The sequence below is a fragment of the Neofelis nebulosa genome, chromosome 1, assembly GCF_028018385.1.
Source record: "Neofelis nebulosa isolate mNeoNeb1 chromosome 1, mNeoNeb1.pri, whole genome shotgun sequence".
NCBI classification, from domain to species: domain Eukaryota; kingdom Metazoa; phylum Chordata; class Mammalia; order Carnivora; family Felidae; genus Neofelis; species Neofelis nebulosa.
Genome location: NC_080782.1, coordinates 219,345,952 through 219,361,074, shown reverse-complemented (window position 1 = coordinate 219,361,074; position 15,123 = coordinate 219,345,952). Strand labels below are relative to the sequence as shown.

Below are 15,123 nucleotides of genomic sequence, written 5' to 3'. Positions count from 1 at the left end.
CTAACATTTTGGGGTTCCCGGGTGGCTAAGTCGGTTAAGCATCTGACTTGGGCTCAGGTCATGATCTCAGGGTTCTTGAGTTAGAGCCTTGCATTGGGCTCTGTGCTGATAGCTCGGAGCCTGGAGCCTACTTCAGGTTCTGTGTCTCCCTCTCTCTTGCCCATCCCCCACTGGTACTCGCTCTCTCTCTCTCTCTCTCTCTCTCAAAAATAAATATCCATTAAACAAAACTTAAAAAAACTAACATTTATTAAGTTCTTATAATCTATAAAAAATGTACCACACATATTTTTAAACATTATCTGTAATGTAATGGGTTCTAAGGAATACAACTTTTGGCTATTCAGATGGCCGAATATTTCTTAGATATATTTGGTCATCATCCACAGTTCCTAAAAATGCTTCAGAGCCATACAGGTGAAATGGGTGTCTTGTTATTAATGAATGTGACTTTTGGACCCACGCAAGGTGGGGGAGGCTCTAGTTGCCAGGAGGATGAACCATGTGATTAAAGGTTTGGAACTTTTAGTCCCCTGGACCTCAGAGAAGGGAGTGCTGGAGGTTGAATCAGCCAATAGTCCATGACTTAGTCAATCATGATTATGTAATGGAGCCTCCATCAAAAATCCAAAAGGATAGCTTTTTGGTCTTTTTCAGAGGGTTTCTACACTCGGGAAACCAGAATGCTTCCTCAGGCCACCTAACAAGTCCCCAGACTCCATAAGGACAGAGCTCCTTTGTTCAGGACATCACCCTGTGCACCTGTTCATCTGGCTATTCATTTGTATTCTTATCACACCCTTCCACAAACTGGTAAATATGAGGCAGTGTTTCCCTGAGTTCCGTGAGTAGCTCTAGTAAAGAAATGGAACCTAAGGAATAAGTCATGGGAACCTCTCAGCTGTAGCCAGTTGGTCAGAAGCACACATAGTGGCCTGGGGCTTGAGACTGGCATCTGGAGTGGGGGTGGGTGCTGAGGGCAGTCTTGTGGGACTGAGCCCTTAGCCTGTGGAAGGTGATGTCATCTCCGGGTACAGAGTGTCAGAATTGAGTTGGATTCTTGGACACCCTGCTGGTGTCTGAGAATTTCTTGGTGGTGTATGTAGGGAAACCTGCCCCATGTTGCAGCTGGGCCTAGGAACTCTAAAATATCATCCCATTTAATCTTCATAAAATCCTATGTAATAGGTGTTAGTATCCTTTTTTACAGATAGGGAAAGTAAGTTTTAATGAAGTGATCAGCACTATTAATAAATAATGTTCTAAGCATTTATTATAGAAGTTGTACTATGTGTCATATTTCTGTGTTAATCTTCATAATCACTGTTTTGAAGTAGATACTCTTATCATGTAGCATGCTTCACAAAGAAGCAAACTGAGACTTAGAGACCCTAAATATCTTGCCCAATGTCAAATAAACACTCTTCATTGATACTATTGCTTTGTGTCCTTGATAGAGTCCAAAAATTAGTCTCCATTCGTCCCTAGCATCTCTGTGAGGGGTATCTACCAACACCAAAGGTAAATGTTGGCAAGTTACATTTTCATTTGTGATAATCTGTAAAAGGCTGGCCAAAAGAAGGTCCCATGTCTTCAAATCTGCCTCTCAGTCTATCAGGGAGGGGTGCCTACTTTTCCTTAGTTTCCATGATATGCTTGGGGCACTTGGAAGCTTAGATGTTGGGAGTCAGGAAGAGTCTGATTGAACATGAAGTGTTTGGGGCATGGTCCTTAAGGACTATGAGTGTAGGGCCAAACCAGACAGTAGCTTTGCTGCACGAGAGAGCTATGATTATCACACCAATAGGTGACTTCTCCATGCCAGCACTGGGTCTGGCATGTCCAACCCTACGTGCTACACGTTATTGGCATCTTGTCCATTTTACAAAGAAGGGAACTAGGGCTCAAGAAGTATCTTGCCCAAGGCATGCAGCTGGTAAGTGGCAAAGAGATGGGAAGGTTCCCATCTGGCTGGGATGTCTAGCTGGGATGTCTGGCTGGGAATTCCTGAGCTAAACTCAGATCCGCCTTATTACCCTCTTTCCTGATAGAATAATAATACAGAGTAAAATTGCACAAATGGTGGTCTTGGGTCTTATTTAAAGACTTGCCTGGAACTACCAACCTTTAATGTCAGTAGGCTATTCTTAAGTCTGACTGCACATTGCCTGCTGCAAAAGGTTTAAGAAAGACAAAATCAGGGGCGCCTGGGTGGCGCAGTCGGTTAAGCGTCCGACTTCAGCCAGGTCACGATCTCGCGGTCCGTGAGTTCGAGCCCCGCGTCAGGCTCTGGGCTGATGGCTCGGAGCCTGGAGCCTGTTTCCGATTCTGTGTCTCCCTCTCTCTCTGCCCCTCCCCCGTTCATGCTCTGTCTCTCTCTGTCCCAAAAATAAATAAAAAATGTTGAAAAAAAAAAAGAAAGACAAAATCATTGCTCCTGTGGCTGGGAGGTCACGTGACCCCAAATAATGCTGACAACTTCATCAGGAGCACTCTGCACTGACAGCCAGTTTTCTTTCTAGGCTGCTGTCCTTTTAGGAGGATTCTAAAAGCACGGCTGAGGCCTCTTTTTTGTTCTCTCTTTATAAATCATTAGTTGGAAAAGGGTCTGGTATTTTGCAGTTGTAACGCATCCACAAAATGAACACAAAGTTTAGGGCTCTGTGTGTGTGTGTGTGTGTGTGTGTGTGTGTGTGTGAGTATTTGGGCCCATCTGAAGAGTCTTTCACAATACTTTGTAAATCTCTAATAAATATAAACTGTAGCTAATATAAAAGACTAGATTGTAGGTGTTATTGAATATATTATTTCAAATACCAATCATATCTTTTATGGTTAGTACTTCCCATGTCCCGATTAAGTAATTTTTACTCACCTCCAAGTCACCAAGGCATTCTATGTGCTTTTTAAAGATTAAGTGTTTTTACTGTTCCACCTTTCACATTAAGCTCTGTGATCCCTCTCAAATTAATTTTTGTGTATTGCATCTAATTTATTTTTCTGTAACCTTCCTTCACATCTCTAAATCATCCAAACCAAGGCATGATCGTCATTTTTGGAGAATCTGATGTTCTTGGCTTGATGTCAATTTCAAGAAACGGAGAAGTCAGTCCTGCTTAAGACATTAGGAAAAAGAAATTTCAAAGCCTATTTGTAACTAAGCACATGGAGAGCAGGACAAGACAGCGAGTTCTGAGCAGAAAGCGCAGAGAGTCTGAGTAAGGTCCAGAACAAAGGAAGGGCTCAGAAAGAATGACTACGGACTTCGCTACAATGTTCTCTGTCCAGACTATTAGGTCACCCCAGGAAAATACACAGCTATTTGAAAAGGGAAAAGAGCTTTGTGTCCGCCCTCCAGCTGCTCCCTTGCCTTCTTGCAGGCTCTGAAAACAAATCATTGATAGATGCTCACAAGGCATTCTGTTTAGGCTTTTGCTACTCAAAATGTGGTCTCTGGCTCAGAAGTCCCGGCATCACCTAAGACCTTGCTGTAGCATCAGGGGCTCCACCGGAGAACTACTGGGTCAGAATCTACATTTTTTTTTTCAAGACTAAGGGGATTCCCGTGCATATGAAAACTTAAGACATATTAGATCACCAAGGAAGGAAAATGCAAACATCAGCAGGCTCCCACTGTCCCACTGTCATGTCCCGTTGTCCAGGAGCCTTCAGTAACTCCCCCTGCCCTGGGGCTAAAGCTCCAACACCTTAAGGTGGCCTTAGACTCTCCCCTCCAGCCTCCTCTCCTCACCCTCCCCTTCTTGTATTTCACCCAAGCCCAACTTAGAACAGCAACAGGAATCAGCCAGGCTTTCTTTTTCTGCTTTGTGTTGCACGTGTTTCTGCTACTTAAAACAGGACTGTCTTAAAGCCGCTAATTAGAAACAATAAACATTTAAAACGAGGCCCCCTGGCCCATTGGAACCCAGTGAATGTGCATGTGGCTAGGTCAGTGCATCAGCTCTGTACACAGCTGAACTCAAGAAGCAGAGCTCTCCCCAGGAGGGTTCTTCAGTCAGTAGCTTTCAGCCAATGGCATTTCTCAAGAGACCTCTTTGTTTACACTTGGTTGGACTCTGACAGCAGCTCCCACACCAAAGAATGACAATAGGACTCTTGGGAGCCCTTCTTAGTTGACCAACTGCTGTAATGATTCATTGAAATGCTCTACTTGTCTTTCCTTCTTCAAATAGACCTAGTGTTTCGTGTTGTACATGATATGGGTGTCAGCGATGTTGACAACAATGTCACAAGCTCTTCCACCAGCCAACCTGAAGAGCTTCCTCGTGTCGTGGAGTAGAACTGAAGCTCCCTCCTGTATGAGGGAAGTCACTGCTGCCTGCTAAGACTGGCATTGATTTTTTAATTTTTCTCGGTAAGTGGAAGAGAGACCTGGGTATTATCGTCACAAATTCTGCTACGTGCAGTCCATACAATTTAATTACCAATGTCTTCATAGCAGAGGCACTCGTTCACAACTAGCCAGAGAGAGAGAGAGATGGTTATTCCTCAAGTTCCAGAGTATCAAAGGTAGACCAATTGTGGCTTGCAGACTCTACATTTTGCCAAAATTTCTTTATTCGACAGATACTTTTAAGAGCCTAGATTATGTTCAAAGCACTTTGATGATTAGAGGGAAAAAACTGAGATATTTCCAATGGAATCCAGGAAACCACTTGGCAAGGATACTACATTGTAGCTCCAAAAACTGCTTTTTTGGAGTTTGGATTTTGCAGTGCATCCAAAATCACTCAGTCTCTTGAGGTCTGTAACTTAAAACAATACAAAATTTATCATCATACAGTTCTAGAGGTCCGAAATTCTGAAATGGGTCTCACTGACTTAAAATCAAGGAGTCAGCAGGGCTGTGTGTTCCTTCCAGAGGCTCTGCAGAAGAATCCATTTCCTTGTCTGTCCCAGCTTCTAGAGGGTGCCTTCATTCCTTGGCTCACGGTCTGCTTTCATCTTCAAAGCTAGCAATGGCTGGCCAGATCTTTGTCACATTGCATCACTCTGACTCTCTTGCCTCCCTCTTTTACTTATGAGGACTCTTGTGATTACGTTGGGACATGTGAATGGTCTAGGATAATCTTCTCCTGTCAGAGTCAGTTGCTTGGCAACCTTAATTCTATCTGCAATCTACATTCTCCTTTGCCGTGTAACATGACATAATTACAGGCTCTGGGGATTAGGATGTGGGTGTCTTTGGGGGATGATTCCTCTCCCTATTACGGGATCTGATTTAATTTGACCAAACTCACTGGAGATTAATAGGCAAGAAGGAATGATAATTTATGACTATTTACTATGAAAAATATAACTTCAGGGTAGTGGAGTCGGTGAGAACACCCATGGTGGCTGGTCAGCACCTTCTTTCCCTGTAGGCAAACTGACACGCAAATCTACTTTTAAATAGAAGTTAGTAAGGACAGCACAAAATTAGAGCATCAAGTCAAGCTGAATGACTTAATGGCTAGTGAAATGAATCAAAAAAGAGAGAGAGAAGGGGCCCCTGGGTGGTTCAGTCGGTTAAGCCTCTGACTTGGGCTCAGGTCACGATCTCACAGTGTGTGGGCCGGAGCCCCACATCGTCTGGCTCTGTGCTGACAGCCTGCTTCACATTCGTGTCTCCCTCTCTCTCTGCCCCTCCCCTGCTCACGCTCTGTCTCTGTCTCAATAATAAATAAACATTAAAAATTTTTAAAAAAAGAGGGGGAGAGAGAGAGAGAGAAGGTGTTGGTTGGATCCATCTTTGCTACAGAGAGCTAGTCTCCCACGGTATTCATTTTACTGGCATATTAAAAGATTGTAACTTAATGTGGCAAAATAATTTATTGAGAAAAGTATTTGTATTTTATTGTTCATGATAACTTATTAAGAAATGCACTTGTTTTATCCTCAGCGCTTTGCAGAAAAATCCAAAGGAATTGAGACCACTTTTCTGTTAATCTCCCTGCCCCTAAGAGGATCAGTAGGGCTTGGAGTACCCCAGGGCGGAGTTAAGGCATTGTGTACTTAACTTAATTGGATTGTGTGGTATGGTAAGCAGAAAGGCAGGAGTTGCCTGAGTGGGAAGTGGCTTCTTCAAAGAGAAGATTTTTTTTTTTTTTAGTTTATTTATTTTGAGAGAGAGAAAGAAAGAACGTGAGAGCACGTGTGTGTGTGTGTGTGTGTGTGTGTGTGTGTGTGTTCCTATGCGCATGAGGGAGGGCTAGAGACAGGGGGAGAGAATCCCACAGCGGGAGCCCGTCAGCGCAGAGTCCCATGCAGGGCTCCATCTCGCAATCTGTGAGAACATGACCTGAGCTGAAATCAAGGGTCCGATGCTTAACCAACTGAACCACCCAGGCACCCCTGCCTTTTTGTTTTTTAATGGGAAGGGCAGAAAGGGTCTGTGAGAGAGGGATAGACTTTCTGAAGGGGCAGCGTTTGAATGCTGAGTGACTGAATCCCTAAGAGCCTGGTGAAGGACCCTGGTACCCACACTTGGAATAGAGTGATGGAACTGCTCAAATTAGTAAATTTCAAAAATGAGGATCTCTCTAGTGACCATGATGGAAGAGACCAGAAATGTTACATAGGCACTTGAGCTCTTGAGAAACTTTAGGGAGGGAGCAAGGCTCGTTAACACATGGCACCTTTTTCCTGCTACCTTTTCAAGTGGGGATACCAAGTCAACTTAATTTGATGTAGAAACAATTTTAGAAAAATAAGGTTTTTCTTTTCTCTTTTTTCTTTCTTTCCTTCTTTTCTTTTCTTTTCTTTTCTTTTCTTTTCTTTTCTTTTCTTTTCTCTTTCTTTCTTTCATATCCAAGTTACAGAGAAAGATTCCTACCAGCCACACAGGATTGAATCTAGGCATTTTAGCCTTTCCTTATCAAACAGCCCATGTGGAAATGACATAAGGAATTATCTATACTGGGCCAGAAGGCTACCAGAAAGACTAACAAAATGTCAGGCAAGAAACACTGAAGTACCAGGTCGTCTCTGGGAAGCCGACGTGAAAAACGTAAAATGTGGTTGATGGCTTGAGGCACAAAGGTAGGAAACAGTGAAGTATGTCCTCAGAGCAATTGGTGGGCCATTGAGAGCCTTAGCATAATTGAGACACGAGTGAGAGAAGAGACTGGAAATTGGGCTGAGATCATAGTAAAGAACACTTTAAATGTTGACTAAGAAACTAAATGTTGGACACTTCAAGTGTTTCCAAACATGGGATAATCTTAGCCTCATGTCTTTCCCTTTCGTGGGATGGCATTCAAATCACACCCCGCAAGCCATGTGAACAGTTAGCAAATACATGGATCCCCAGAAACATGTGAAGTACAGGGCCAGGTCTGGGGGGAGGGAGTTGTGGGGGAAGTAACTCAGAACTGAGTAAGGTCCCCCGGGTCGACAATCCAGAGGGCAAGACAGAATACAAACAGCTTATTGTTTCAGTTCTAACAGATTACTGGGTACCCTTGCACTCATGTGGGACCCCACATTTTTACGTATACCACATTTCTTGTGAAAAGAGACCACAGAACAGGTGCAGCTTCTGGTTCTACTAGTCCCGCTAACTAAGGGCATCTTCAAAGAGGATGGGGAGAGGAGGAGGGGAGCTAAGGACAAGGTTTACTGGTTTTCCGTCAGACCCAGGGCACGTGTCCTTCCTCTTGCCATTTCCACCAAAACAGGCTGACCCTGGGGATCAAGGTTTGCTCGTGACAAAATACTTTTGCTCGTGACAAAAGGGAAAACAGGCTCGAAATGGAGTCATTTGCCCCCACAAGAGTAAACCAAGAGTTCCTTACAGTTTCAGCTACGCCTGTGAACGCTCCCTCCAATCAGTCTGGAATGAACTGATGGCACTAGTGAGGTTAGACTGGGTGAGAAGCCCCGCCCCCTGCCTGTCCCTCAGAGGAGAGTGACCTTGCTGGAAATCATCCTTTCTTTTGTGTATGGCTTCCTTGTCCCACCCCCTTTCTGCCTTTAAAAACCTTCCCTTTTTGGGGGCGCCTGGGTGGCTCAGTCGGTTGGGCGGCCAACTTCGGCTCAGGTCATGATCTCGCAGTCCGTGAGTTCGAGCCCCGCATTGGGCTCTGTGCTGACAGCTCAGAGCCTGGAGCCTGTTTCAGATTCTGTGTCTCCCTCTCTCTGACCCTCCCCTGTTCATGCTCTGTCTCTCTCTGTCTCAAAAATAAATAAACGTTAAAAAAAAAATTAAAAACAAAGCAAACAAAAAAAAAACCTTCCCTTTTTGTACAGAGCTCCCTTCTGTGAGCCTGATTCATGAATCATTGAATAAAGTCAATTAGATCTTTAAATTTACTCAGTTAAATTTTGTGTTTTTTTAAAACATATTTTAGCTTCCTCTGTCTCTGAAAGGTAGAACCTCTTTCAGGGTATGCCATTTCTGAACATGCCCTCACAGACCCCCAGCTACCTATCACTGGCAGAAGCAAGTAGTAAAGTGGCAGGATTACTCTTCCTTTTGAATGAGGAGCACGACAAACCCAAAGCTAGGCTCTGGCACCCCTAAAGGAAAGCAAAATAGGGCAAGACTTATGAAAATTCAAAGAGTTTCCGGGGGCAGAAGGCATCTCTTATCTTAGCATGTTGCTTTCCCTTGGGCTTTTACTCCAAAGAAGTATTACATCCTGATGATACATCTTAAATATATTTATATATGTTTATAATATTACATATATATAATGTATATATCATATATAACATATACACTATGCATTTTCAATATGTATTTATATACATGTATATACCTACAACACATATACCTTATTATGGTAAAATATACAGAACATGAAATTTACTACTTTAACCATTTGTAGGTATCCAATTCAGTGCCATTAAGTACATTTGCAATAATGTGCAACCATCACCACTATCCATCTCCAGAGCTTTCTTATCATCCCAAGCAGAAACTGTACCCACAAAACGATAATTTCCCATTTCCACTCCTCCCGTCTCTGGTAGCCTCTATTCTCTTTTCTGTCTCAATGAGTTTGCCTATTCTAGGTTCCTCACGTAAGTAGCATCATCATACAAATTTGTCCTTTGTGGATAATGGATGTTTCAGACACACAGGAAGGAGGAAAAGAAACTGAGACAAGCCTAATGCAGCCTGGTTCTTTTACCCCTTGTCACGTGCTGACTTCCCTCACATGTAGGATCATCCCTCCTTCCCTGAAAGTCATGATGTCAGCAGACTCCTTTTCGTAGCTTACGAGGCAGTTCATCTCATTTCGTTCCTGTTTTGCACGGAGACCGATTTCTCCTTTGCTGACTTCATTAGCTGAGCTCAACAACAGGGTCGCGTCCCTGCTCATGGCACAAATCACTTCTTGTGAAGTCTGGCTGGGTTTGGAAGGGCAGCTGCCAGGCTTCTGCTCCCCTGTGAGGCTCGTCCTGGCCACAATGGAGACTTGTGTGTGACCAATGGGTGCTGGGCAGGAGCCCAGTTAGATGAAGCCGTGAGTTGTTCCTGATATGCTCACTGCCCTGGGGCCCCAGGGCGTGGAGGGCACTGTGACCTGGAAGATGACCTTCCCCATGAAAAAGAAAACCAACCTCTGCTTTTCCTGAGTGGTTTTTGGCTTGTAATTATCAGTGACTTTCTCAGCATTGAACAATTGATTGGGCAGTCTTGAAAAGCCCATACTCAGCATTTAGGACTTAGGAAATTCTACCTCCAGAACTCTAATCTCAGAGGGGACAGTCGATTTCCAGTATTCCTTATTTGAAACACCTATCCTTGAGCTTTCTCTCTTAGTTGTAGAGATAAGCTTGCAGAATGTGGCCTCCTTTATTTGTGATTAGATGTTGAATGTGGATGTTCAAGTTTATAGGATGCCCACATAACAGGGCATAGGCCAGCCTATTTACTTTTGATAAAGATGATTCCAAAGTGACTTCAAAGGGGACTGACCAAATCTTACCATCTTGGTCTAAAATCTCCTAGTGTCCCTACAAGAATGCTTTCTTTGCCTTGGATTTGTCCAGTCTTACCACCTAGTACAGTTTGGTTTCTGTTGGTTGTTTTTTTTTTTTTTTCTTTGAATAGTAGACTTACTGGTTTACTTTGCATGACATTTTTTCTGTCCACTTCCTCCTGATTCCTTTCCTCTTTTAATTATTGCTTGAAAATTCTCATGCTTCGCCCCTCGATTTCATTATTTTTCTGTGTAGCATGGTGGAAAAGGGACATAAGGTTTGGTTGATGGAGACCTCGGTCTTCAGAGCCTAACTGTGCTTTACTAACTGTGTGACCTTGGGCAAGTAACTTAACCTCTTTAAGACACAGAGGAAGAATCTGTGGAAACAAATGATATTCCGGAATATTGATAGGATGGCTCGAAAATAATTTGTAAAAGTACCCGAGCCCACACATACTTTTTTTTTTTTTTTTTTTTTTAGTTTAGTGTAAGCCCTTCCCAGTCTGTCTTCAGCCGATCCGAATTCCTGAGACAGAACCCCAAAAGTTCAGAGTCCTTTCCGGTCTAAGTGGTTCTAGGCTCCAAACAGGCTGTGCTCAGTGTTAAGTCGGGTGACTGACAGCTAGTGTTCACCAGACTCTGACTTAGGATCAGAGACTACCTGACGCCGCCCCTTAGCCACTCCAGTCTAGGCTGTGCCAGGAAAAGCGTGTTCCAAAGAGACATCCAGCAAATAAAGCCCAACATACCCGTGAGCTGGTTCCACAACCTGGAGGTGACCCAGGACAAAGCCAAAGAACCGAGGGGGGTGCGATGCAGTTGGCTTACCCCGCAGAAGGGAGTCTTTTAAGTAATCCTAGATCGGCTCACCCGCTGCCTGTTGCTACCGGGGCAGGTAACTCCGAGATTCTTCCCCCAACAGAGGTTAGGGCGCTGGCGGAGCGTGTTCAGCCTCCCTAGGGGCGAAGGGACACCGTGCACTCAGCCCTACCAACGGTCAGGGCTTCGGTGTCTGAGCGTGACAACATTCTGTTTTGGTTGGCAGCTTCTCGTCAGCGTCCACCTAGATCTGGACGCAACCCGCGGCACCCCTCGCTTCCAGAGGACTAGGTGATGAGTAGGTAGGTCGGAGGCTGCCAGGGAAGTCGCCGTCGTGGGGCTCCGCGCGGAGCAGCCCGCTGAGGTCACGCTCGGGGGAAGCTTTAGGTCTCGGTCGGGCGCGTAGATCTCTGTGCGGACGAATCCCGTATACTCGGCAGGATCACGCGTTCTCTCAGGCAATTGCACTGAACGCCAAATACCGCTGCCCGGGGGAGGGGGGGAGCTGGGAATTCGTGTCCGCCAGGTCTGCGGGCATCTCGGTATTTCAACCCCAGAAAGCACGTTTGCGGCTCAGCCCCCCCCCACCCCGCCCCCAGCGAGGGCACGGCGTGATTTCGGGAGGGAACGCGGGAAGAGGGGAGCACGGCGGCCCCCGGCTGTCCCAGCCCGCGTCACCCGGCTCGGGGGTGGGCGGCCGAGGACACGGCTGCGGGGGGAGGGGGGGCAGCGCGGGGGCCGCAGTTCCTTCCGGCTCGCGTCCTCCGCGTCTCCCCGCCGGCTGCAGGCCCGGCCGCTGCGCTTCGCTTCCTCGGGGACCTTCTCGGATTGCTGCGGTGGCCCGGGATTTCGATGGGGGTGGGGTGGCGGCGGCGTGGCAGCGTCTGGGCGCCGCTTCCCCCTCCTCGCTCCCTCTTTCCGCCGCGGTGGCGCGCTCCCGGAGCCCAGCGAGCCGGGAGCCGACGCGATGCGCGCACCTTGGTGAGCAGGGGTGAGCGGGCCGGGGGAGCGAGGGGCGCCGGAGGTGGGTAACGCCGGCGCGGTGAGGCTGCTGCAGCGGTGAGGGGCGGGGGGGGCGAGGGGCGCCGGAGAGGCGTGCGCGAGCCCGGGGGCACGCCGGGGCAGGGGCCGGGCAGTGCCGAGGCCCCTGGGCGAGTGGAGGAGGGGGCTGCTCTGCAGGGATGGCGGGTTTTTATGGAATCGACCTCGCAAAAGGGGGCGATCCCGTGCTCGGCTTGGATCCGGAAGGCTCAGGAACGGAACCTCGAAGACACTTCAGCGCCGGGCGAAGGTCAGTGAGCCCAAAGCCTGCGCCCTGCGTGGCCCCAGGCACCGCGCTCCGGGCGCGCAGGCTTTTCTCGGTTCCCCAAAAGCGCGCGCACAGATGGCGAAGGCCCGCGGAGGATCCGCTCCCCACACACCCAGCCCTATGTATGGATGTCTGGTGGCCCAAACCCATAAACTTTCTGTTACTTAACCGAGCTGGGTTAGCGCACGGCCGGTTGTGTGGACCCCAGCGCCCACCGAGAAGTCCACCTGCTGACACTGCGGCGGGGAAAGCGGAGCTGCTGCGCTGCACCCCCACCCCGCTCCAGCCTGCGGGTGGCCGCGGTGAGGTTCGCCACCCTCCTGCCACATTGATACCGTCAGCCTGGAGAATGTGGAGAACCGCCGGAAGAGGGGTTATGTAGCCCGAATGGGAATCAACACGATAAGGAAGGGGTATATTCCGGAACCGTGCTTACTGTGTTATTGCAATGGCACTTGGAAGGATCTCTGAACTGACGGTACGTTGGGAAAGCGCAAAGGACTGAGGGTCTGCAACTTTGGGTTCCGGGGACTCTGTCCTGAAAGGCTGAATAGCAGCAGTGAGGTCTGGGCAAGTCAAGAAACCTTGTTTGTGTGAGAAGCAGCAGGGTGATCCCTGCCCTACCTCACTGGACGGTAACTGGAGGAAGAGTAGGGTTTTGAAAAGCAGAAGTGTGGTTTCTATAAATTAAGGTATCACCACATTGCTGCGCACACCTCCCTCCTGGCCGCCAGCAGAACCTCGTTTGGAGCAGAGGTAAGGCAGCACCTTCAGGGTAGTGCGGGCACTTTCCCGCTTACCTGTCCACGATGTCCGGGTGTGGCTCTTCCTCAGTGTTTCGTTCTGGGCCCTCTTGCGAGCAGTACTGCCTGACGCTGCGCATCAGTGTGACCTCAGGGTTCAGGAACTGTGCTTCCTCATCTTCTTTAGGGCCGGAGGGAGATGCTAGGAAAGTTGATGAAAACCGGTCGTGGCCTCTGGGGGTTAGATTTGATTCGAGATGCTCTTCATGACTCTGAAAACATCCTTAGCCTTCTGAAGTTGGAGGTCGTGTTTTCTGACACAGGGAAGACTCTGCCAGCACCAAGGATAAACGTGCAAGAATAAGCGTTTTAACTGGAATGGTCTTTAGAGGAGGATAAGCAAAGAGGTCAAGAAAGACTGCGTTGCTCGCGAACACATTTTCCCCACCTGTCTGAGGGCACACAAAGAATAGCTTTGCCAAATTTGAATAGTTTCCCTTGTTACTAAATTGAGATTCGTATTTCTCATATGGAAAGGAAAGAGTCACATGGTTGGTTGCATTACTGTTAAAATTGAAGCAGTTCTTTTTAAATAAGCTTGTCAAGCCTTCCAGAGATTATAAACATGAGCAATAGTAATGCCTGTGTGTCATATTGTATCCTTTCTAAAGAGATAAGTAAGGTGGGCAAGTCAATATTACCAAGACCTCTGATTGTTTTCGCGTTGTCATTTTTTTTTTAGCATTTACTTATTTTTGAGAGACAGAGCTGTAGCAGGGAAGGGGCAGAGAGAGAAGGAGACACCGAATCTGAAGCAGGCTCCAGGCTCTGAGCTGTCAGCACAGAGCCCGACGTGGGGCTCGAACCCATGAACTGTGAAATCGTGATGTGAGCCAAAGTCGGAGGCTTAACCGACTGAGCCACCCGGGCGTCCCGAGTTTTCATTTTAATTAAAAAGACTTGAAAGATGACTCATTTGCAAAGTTGGGAACTAAAACTAGGTCTCCTTAATTGTGCTGTCATACACTGAAGTCTAAGTCTGTAAAATTACACTGATGGTGATGATAAAGCCAACTTTTATGGAATAGTGTCTGTCGGACTGAGAGATGCATGTTACAATTCGTTAAGTTCTCACAACAATCTGTAAAAAAAACCTGAAGCACAGAGAGGTTAAGTGCCTTGCCCAAGGTCACACAGCTGGTAAGTGAGGAATTTCTCAGATTGGCATAAAAATTATATTTGATTGGGACTCTTTTTTTTCCCCCTTAATTTTTGTGCTGTTGTATCTTACATATACAGAAGCATGAGGGTGAGATTGGGGGCTCTGGAGCAAGGTTCCAGGGTCCCAGTGCTGAGCTTGCTGCTTAGTTGCTGTGTGTGGTCTTCACTTCCTTTTCCTAGGCCTCAGTGTTCTCATCCACAAGATAGTAATAATAATCCTATATTGAATGATGCTTTATTTCTCACGTGTGAACCATGAAAGGGAAATACTGCCGCAGGTAAAAGGAAGTCTCAGAGGCAGATGTTTTTGTCGTCGTTAACAGTAGGCTGGAAAATGACAAAGGAGAAGCAGCTGAAATGATCTACACACTTAAATGTGATCTGCTCAACAACTAATGTTTGAAAATTCCTTAAAAACATATTTTGGTTCAGGGGTGCCTCGGTGGCTCAACCGGTCAAGCGTCCAACTTCAGCTCAGGTCATGATCTCATGTCTCATAGGTTCAAGCCCCACATCTGGCTCTGTGTTGACAGCTCAGAGCCTGGAGACTGCTTCAGATTCTGTGTCTCCCTCTCTCTGCCCCTCCCCAACTCGGTTTTTCTCTCTCTCTCTCTCTCTCTCTCTCTCTCTCTCTTTCTCTCTCAAAAATAAATAAACACTAAAAGAAAAATTAAAAAAAATATTTTAGTTCTGTTCTTGGATCCTTAGTTTTACATTTACTGAAAGAGATAAATGTAAATTGGACCTCAAAGTTTTGGGGGCAGGTGACCTTGAAAAGCACCCATGGCCAACAGGTGCTCTGCTCTAGTTGATTTCAGGTGATGAAGACTGAAGGGCAGTGTGGGATTCTTTTTAATCCTTAGGCTCCTCGACATTCTCTTATTTCAACAATCTATAGTGGGTCAGGAAACAAGTGTCCTGGGAACATCTGTAAAGTACCTCCCTATTCTCTCTTTCTTTCTTTGGAAGCTGTTTTTAGAAGACAGCTTTTGGGACGGCTATTTTAATACGGTAGGTCGGGAGACTTGAGCTTTTATTTATGCACATTTTAAGAGTGTTTTAAACCGTCAAATCACTTGAACTGTCCTATGACATA

At 46.5% G+C, this 15,123-nt stretch overlaps 1 long non-coding RNA gene across 1 annotated transcript in view; it reads right to left on the bottom strand.

The window, feature by feature from the left end:
• The window catches only part of LOC131485614 (uncharacterized), a 28,379-nt gene extending 15,007 nt beyond the window's left edge, over window positions 1-13,372 (bottom strand). Inside the window, exon 1 of the long non-coding RNA XR_009248940.1 lies at window positions 12,864-13,372. This is a non-coding gene — a long non-coding RNA (uncharacterized LOC131485614). The remainder of the gene's footprint in view (window positions 1-12,863) is intronic.
• Window positions 13,373-15,123: the final 1,751 nt, after the last annotated feature.